Raw genomic sequence first — 8185 nt, forward strand, 5'->3', positions numbered from 1 at the left:
ATTAATGGAACGCCAGCGGAGGGCACAATGAAGACGTCCCGCCGTCTTATCTTGATCAGACGCCGCCGCCCGCGTCGCCAGTACCGAATTTAAATACCAGCTTTCCTGCTTGCATACATGCGTTGGTCCAGCGCGCCTACCTGCCGCCTGTGCCCGTACGAAAGAATGGCAACTGCTTTTGGGAATTATTTGGTAAAGGTTCCTTTTCAACAGATGTTATCTGTCTTTGTGACTTGACACCGGCATCTGGGCTTATAATATCTCTCTTCCTTCTCACGCTCAGTTTTTTTGTTATTTTTTGTATCTTTTCTTGCACTTCTCTATTTCACTCCTTCCTTTGATTTTTGTTCTTAGCAGTTTCTCCTTATTTAGTGTTCTTTATGAAAACGAATTTCTTTTGTGCAGACTTTTGCCTTACAAACTTCTTCGAAACACTAAGGAACAAGGGCAATTTCTCTTAATTCTTTATTGTTATGCAAACATGAAAACTTCTTCAGACTCCCTGAAGTTTCTCGTACTGAGAAAATGGAAGGAGCGATCTATATTTAACTTGAAGAACTTTTTATAGCCTAGATCATATTAATTAATATTTATTTGTGGTGACCTGTTTCGACAGTTCAAACTGTCATCTGATCTTAAAAAAATTAGTCGCGAGAAATCGTTTTCCAATATGATTTTATCATGTTCTGGCGCAATCACAAGCGGCGGAACGAAGATGAAGAACGCAAGAGAATAAAAGGCGGCGGAACGGCGTCGACCAATGTAGCGCTGATTAGGACCCTCCACGACAGGAGCGGCCTCTACAAGAGGAGAATACAAGCGCCGCTCCTGCCAGCCTCGATCAATCCCTCCTGTCTTGTCTTCCCTCTTCATCCCCTGCCCCAACTGTCTCCTGCCTCTTGGTTCTTGGTGCACCCGCTGACGCCCTTACTCTTTTAATCCCGCCCCCTCCCCTGCTGCACCTTGTTCTACCCTCCTTTTCCATCCTCTCAGGCCTCTCCCTCGGTAGGTCCCATCTGGCAGTTTTATTCTTCATCGTGTGTGCTCCAAGTGGATTAAAGTGTGTTGTTCTGGAGTGTTTTTAATACTGTGGCCAACTTTTAACCTGTGCGTGTGACTTCAGTGTCCTTTTTGTTTTCTACGAAGCGCCCACTGGTTTTTTTACTTTATGTCGACTTTTTTAATTGTCCCCCCATGAACGTCTCCATTTCAGTGTATTTTTATCTCCATTATCTCCCCATATTCTTTTTATGACCCCTTTTTTATCGTCTCTATATATATCATTTTCTTCTTGTATTAGCTGCCATGTCACTTGGCTGAAGAGCGGAAGATTGTGCCGCTGACAGCCCTCCCCTGCCCATATGGGGCAGGGGAATGAAATCACAATAAAGGGAAAAAAACAGCCTCGACCGCTCAGATCGGCTCAGTACCGGCTCAGTTTCAGCTCTGTATTCGGACAGTATACGGCTAGACCTAGCAGAGAGGGCTACCATAGCAATTATTAGTGATCCACAAACTGTGTCTTAAACTTGCATGACCACTGTATATAGCAGAGACTTCGACTTGTTTGCATGTCGCCCATCGCTTGCGACACCATTGTTATTTCAAAGTTAAGTATTGTCGATCTGCTTTATTGAAATAAAACTACTAATGTTATTTGCTTGAATTGTTGTGTAGCATTCCGAGAACACAGCATCGTTTAGGCGCCCTATACGAGACGAATGGGCAGGACTCCACATATCACTCGTGCCATATCGTCGTTGTGGTGGAGAACGTACAGCACATTATGCATAGGTTTGTCAGACGTAAAACCACATACTGACAAAAAGCGCCTTGCGCAAATGGGCGTGTTCACACACATAGCGCTGAGGCTTCCTAGTTCTTAAAATGCACGATGTATAGGCAATTTATTCAAATGTTTAAGTTTATAAGACGTATTGTATACATTATGGATACGTCTCAGTCGAAGTTTACGGTACAACTGCATCGCTAACTATATAAGTTGTCCTAAAATGATTTTCATTTTCAGACACTATCTCTAAAACTGATTTGGATGTCCCATACAGCTATTCTCAGATCTACGTGCTGCGCAAAGGGATCTTGCGTGGTCACTCATTGCATTTTTAAAAAATTGCCCTATAAATTGCTTCTTTCCACAAGGTATTCATCCGCGCAACATTGTTGCTCCAGATAACTAAATCAAGCTTTCTGGTACCCTTTACGAAACCAGAAGGAGCTCGGAACTGGCCTCACTTGCTCCACCAGATGAGTTCCTAATAAGCAAATTCTTCGACAGTAGCATTTCAAAACCATCTGAAATATTCCGGGGCTAGGTACAAACACTCAACAGCAGTGCGTGTGAATTCGACGAAGTGTGTTGTTTTAAGGTTGCCGATTACGCTCAGTGATCTGCGAAGTGCAGTCCTCTCAAACTCTGCGCTTGGTTCGAATAGTCTCTTGTCCGTGATGCGTGAGCCCTGTTCACTTAAAAGTCGAATTTTCATATTCTCGTCGAGGGTGACATAATAATAGACATAATAGGAGTAGATAAAATTCTACGACTCTACGTATACCTTTCTTTGGTGCAAATGGATTTGGGCTCCATCTAATAGATTTCATGCCCGCTCACAAAATGTGCGTCCTGTGGACGAGTGCCTGCAAAATTATGCCCTTAGGCAATTTCACTTAAACCATATGAAACACTCAATGGACGCTTTAGACCTAAGAACTGCAGGCCTAACACTGTGAACATTGGTCACTGCTCACCTTTAGAGGACGCTTGTGCGGCAGCGGTGTTACGGGAAGCCACGCCGGCTGACCAGAGCTAGAGTGCAGAGAAGTATTTGCATTCTGTGTTGTTATTATTCAAGTCTTAGTCCAGTTTTCCTTCTTTCAATCTTCGCCTAAGTGACTTAAAGCAAATGCCAAAGCGATGCCTTTAAAAAGGAAACGACCGATTTCCCCCCTGCTTCCTCGATCTAATCTTGTGCTCCGTCGCTAATGATTTCTTATCGATGAGACGTTAAACAGTAATATTTCGTTCCTTCCTTGATATATAGGAGTGTTACACCCGTAATGGTGATCTATAGGAGTGTTACACCCGTAGTGGTGCTCTGTACGCCACCAGAGGATGGATCTTATACTTTTTGAGTGCCACTCATAACCTAAGGCCGGATTCCGGTGTGTACTGTATCCGTATGACTCTAACGTGAACACGTTGCTAATTGTATTAGTTTTTTCTTCTTTTCTTCTTCGAAGCACTGCATAACAGAAACATTATACATATCTTTCAGGCTCCTGTCTCACAGGCCAGACGTCTATTTAAGAGGAATACCGTGCCAACCCCGGCAGTCGTTGTGTTCTTACTCCTGATGTCGATGGCTGAAAGAATTATCGAAAGCTAGAGTGTTTTATCTGAAGAGAGGCGGCTTGAAAACAAAGACAGTTTTATTCAGGCATGTCGCTGCGAAAGACTCCGAGGACACAAGCTTACGTTTATGTTTGCGAACTCGTCATTCTGCAGAGTTCCCTAAATTGGGAACGTGCTTACTTTTGCAAGCATCTATAGAAAATAATACTGTTTGTTTGACACTTTAATTGAAGTATTCTAGAGTTATTTTGTACTTTTCATTTTTGAGAGGTTTTTCTATTACTGATGTAGAACTTCGGTGTGGAAGTAGGTTTTTCCAGCTCTTGAGTAAATGTTGTTCCGTTACCCTTTGCGTTAAATGTTTAGGCTCATTCACGTAAAAATTCGATAATTTAAATTACCTGTGTTGCCGATTTCATAACAACTTCTAAGATTCCTTAACAAACATGAATGAATGACAGCGAATGAGAAAGTCGTAGACCGCAGTTTATGAATATCAAGGGTATTGCGAATTTTCGATAGTCAATTGTAATACCTAAGGCTGGGTAATTTCAACCATTGTGATACCTAGGCCTGCCAGATCAATAGGTATCGAGGCAGAACCTCTACCATTACTGAAAATTCCGCAGAAAAATTGAATGGACCCTTGGAGTACATTGAAATGGTCTAACTGGCGTCCCTTGATAGGCAACTGCCAGACTCGAGAATCTAATCAACACGCAGTCTGTTTCTACTGTTTTACCACAGATAAAATTCTTCATTTTGTCTACGATGCAGAGAGAGATGAAGAAGTGGAAGAAAGTTGGCAGTTTGTTCCGTTAACAGGATAGTCTGTTATTTAAAAATGGTGCACATGGTGCACCGTGAAGGTAGTACGCTGGTCATGGGGTCTGTAGAACAAGTCCCATACCGAGCCTTTGCGCTGACGCCAGGGAGCCGCCGTTTCATATCATATTACAACTCTTCATGGGCCTCAAGTCTTTAAATCACTGTCCGCACCATACATACCTGCATACCATAGCTTTACTCAGCCGCCAATTGAAATGCTTTCTCATCATCGACAACGGGTTAGGAGGCCATAAGGGGTTCGCGGGAAGTATTAGCTGTTAAGAGATGAGTGCGGCTGATTTTAAAATCTTACACCAGGAGGCTGATTTTGAGCTAGGACATTCGTGGTTGCTCAGGAGAGCAGCGCAGTCGCCGCGTGGTGAGGAGTGAGTGATTGCGCGCTCACCACGTGGTCGCGACTCCACGGGAGGAGCCCCAAGTGTGAGATAGTTTTGACACCGGTGACATCTAATAGCAACGGCGTGTTGACGTCGTGGATTTGTTGATGCTGTGTAACACCGACAGTGTCTTCGTATATCAACCCACAACGCTAGGAATCTTTTCATTTTACGTGAAAGATGAGTTCGAACTGAATACTGCGAGGAAGTTCATCTTACAAAGGCCCTACATGTCTTACCGCCTTGGGGAATACAGAAACTGAAAATATGAAGTACCTGAGAGTATGCAAGATGTTTTAAAACTAAGAAGAAGTTCTTTATAGGAGAAGAAGAGGCAGAATATGAAGAAGAAGTGAGCCGCTCGAATGAACAACAAAATTGCAGTACTTTTAACATGGTTCTTGTGCCCTTTCAAGGATGATACTTTAACAAAAGAATGTTTGGTAGTTGTGCCTGAACACTTATGTCCACTTCATTTAGAACAGTTTGGCAAGATGCTATTATAAAGTGGGTCAGTCACGTGACTCACACGGGCTATGGATGCGACGCTCAGAGCCAGCTTGGAAAATCTTTCTGAGCAGTTTGTTGGATATTGGTTAGCGCTGTGTGAATGTGTAGATTTGACAGGTACACAGCTTGATGTGACATTCTTAGCTGCATTGAACAAAGTATAGAAACTATTGGTTTGTCATGGAAGTTATAAGTTTATGTGTCTACGGACGGAAAATCAGTCATGTTGGGAAATAAATCACGATTCGTAGTGTAATTGAACGGGAAAATGAAAGAAATGATCAGCACCAAATACTCTTTAATCTGCAGCATCAAATATTGATCACAGGGAACGCAAAGGTATTCTATAGTTCTCAAAGCATTTCTCTCAGGATCAGTTTCCTCGTTTTCACAAGTTTCCGTACGGCTTCCACCCTATTCCCTGTGACGATGGAGGTGGTACAAAACTCGCTGCTCACAGCCGTACGCCAACACCAACAGTCCGCTAAAGCTTATGTGTCATAATGTGAGACAGTTACGGGGTTTCGAAAATGTGATCTTTCAGTTTTGTTGCACATTGTACTTAGGATACGACGGTAAAGCGCATACATAGAAAGTCGTTCGACATATTTTTCCTCACTGAATTCGCTAACGGCATGTTGAACAAGAAGTACTGTGCCATGTTGTGGACTGTGACTTGTTTCATAAGCATTTGCGTTAAGGTTTCAATATACACGCTAATCTTCTTGGTGTAAGGAACTAACAAATGTTTCTTGGTGCTCCCTTGTTATGTTAGTTTGTTTCACCGAAGATCATAGAAGTTCGGTGCAAGAAACTGAATCAAAACTACGTTCCAGAGGAATCTAAGAGTCATTCAACGTAAAGTCCTACAGGTTGACGTGAATATACTTAGACCTAGAAAGTACGTTCTGTATTAGGGACGGTTGCTACAGTGAAATTTATTCCACTTTTCTTCTTTCCGATACGTATAAGGGGTAGTCATAACTGTTTTACTATCAAAGCGAAGAAATCGAGTTATGACTATGGAACTAGATTATGGCGTTAGACCTCCTGTACCTACTCATGCTTGTTCGCAACTTGCTTGTCCCAACCTTGGTCATAGAAGTCTGAATTTGGCAGTTCGGGAACGTTCCAACTTGCAAATTACCCCGTCTTCAATCTGAAAACGCCTGCCACTCGATGGATTCTTCACCTGAGGGAAAAGGAGGAAGTCAGTTGGTAAAATGTAACGTGAATAGAGAGATGAGGGTGGTGAGGGGGGGGGGGGGGAGGAGGCTGACGCAAAATTTGATAGCCTTAAGGAGCAGCCGGTGTGACTGACTCCTACTCAGAATAAGGTGTGGCGTTGTCGTGGAGCGAAAAAATGTAAACCTTCCCGAGTCGCTTCGTTTCAACAGTTTTCAGGATAGTTCGGTCGTGCGCCCCTGCAACGATCTGCCTCTTATAACTCCATGGGTGCCACACGAAACATTCAGTATCAGCTTGTACGATGAGTGTTAAACTAAATTCCGTCCGAACAGGCCTTCGAAGGACCTACGGTACCTACCGGCCGCCGCATCATCCTCAGCCTACAGGCGTCAGTGGATGAGGATGTGGAGGGGCATGTGGTCAGCACACCGCTGTCCCAGCCGTTATGTCAGTTTACAAGGCCGGAGCCACTACTTCTCAATCAAGTAGCTCCTCAGTTGGCGTCACAAGGGCTGAGTGCACCCTGCTTGCCAACAGCGCTCGGCAGACCGGATGGTCACCCATCCAAGTGCTAGCCCAGCCCGACAGGACTTAACTTCTGTGATCTGATGGGAACCGGTGTTACCACTGCGGCAAGGCTGTTGGCCGAGGATTATTAGGTCTTCGCCTTATTTCGCAGAAGTGATTCCCTGTTTTTCCATGGCTCGATTCGTTCCTCTCTCACGGGATAATAGTGACAGACCAAGCATTCTTAGCGAGCGACTGGGTAGCTGAAGAAGTCATCTGGAGTGATCTGCTGGAGCTGCAAAATTTACGATACTATCTCGGATCGGTGTCTATCCTAAGAGTGGTCACACACATTTTCTCTAGTGTTTGAGCAGATATTTGCTATTTCATTTTTTTAGGATTTTGTAGCTGGAGTCAGCCCAAACACATAGTGCTCATCACGTTTTTCATTCGATGCCAAGTGTCGTCGGAAAGCGTCTGTTTATTTCCCGTTACAAACAAAATTATTTTTACACAGAATTTCACGTGCCCATCGATAGAGTGGCCCCAGATTTGCCTAGTGCGACATATGTTTCATCAATACGTAGTGACGGGGACAGCAAACCTAGAAGAATAACCAGTACTCCACAGCACTGCCTTGGCCCGCGCGGTATGCAACCGCCTAACATGTAGCGCTGTTTAGACGTTGTTGGACTGCTGTGTATTCTTCGTGTGTTACTGACCCTATTAGTACATATCGATAAAAGAATGTCGGACTAGACTCATTATGGAGCGCTCTGTCGAATGCACAAGTAAAATTTCGGTTGAAAATTAGTTTTGTTTGTAATGGGAAATAAAACGATGATTTCCGTTGACAATGGCCGTCGAACGAAAGACGTGACGAGCAATAACTGTTTTATACGTTCTGAGCAGTAGCAGAACTCAGTCGGCAGAGCTTTGCTATGTTCAAAATTTCTGTCAATATGTTGAAAAGTGATACATGACTCATGACTGATATTCACTTTCTCCAGTATCGTCGTTTCACCACTGGGTGTTCGAGTAAAAGGGCTCCAGTTCTTTTGTGATTCCCGATTCTTCATAGAAAGATGGTCTACCACTTAGTTCTTCGTCATTCATACTTGTTTAAACACACTAGAAGCATCTGAGACACTTAACCAACGTTTCATACTATGCTGTAATGTTGGCGTACATTCACCATCTCGGCACGGATTGTTGAAGCGTTATTCTCCTTCAAATGCAGAACATGAAATACGTGCGATACTCCCATTCCTCGGCGACAGCACCGTTTTGTTCTGGCTCCACTAGCGACGCGCTACCGCACTGTGGAGTGGGTATTTCAATGTATACTTAAACTAAACCAAAAAAATAATCACGCAACACTAGT

The 8185-nt window shown here is 43.6% G+C and overlaps 1 pseudogene; it reads right to left on the reverse strand.

Annotated features, from left to right (window-relative positions):
- Positions 1-6822: 6822 nt before the first annotated feature.
- Positions 6823-6940, reverse strand: LOC124799652 (annotated as a pseudogene).
- Positions 6941-8185: the final 1245 nt, after the last annotated feature.

Source organism: Schistocerca piceifrons, chromosome 5 (assembly GCF_021461385.2).
Source record: "Schistocerca piceifrons isolate TAMUIC-IGC-003096 chromosome 5, iqSchPice1.1, whole genome shotgun sequence".
NCBI lineage: Eukaryota > Metazoa > Arthropoda > Insecta > Orthoptera > Acrididae > Schistocerca > Schistocerca piceifrons.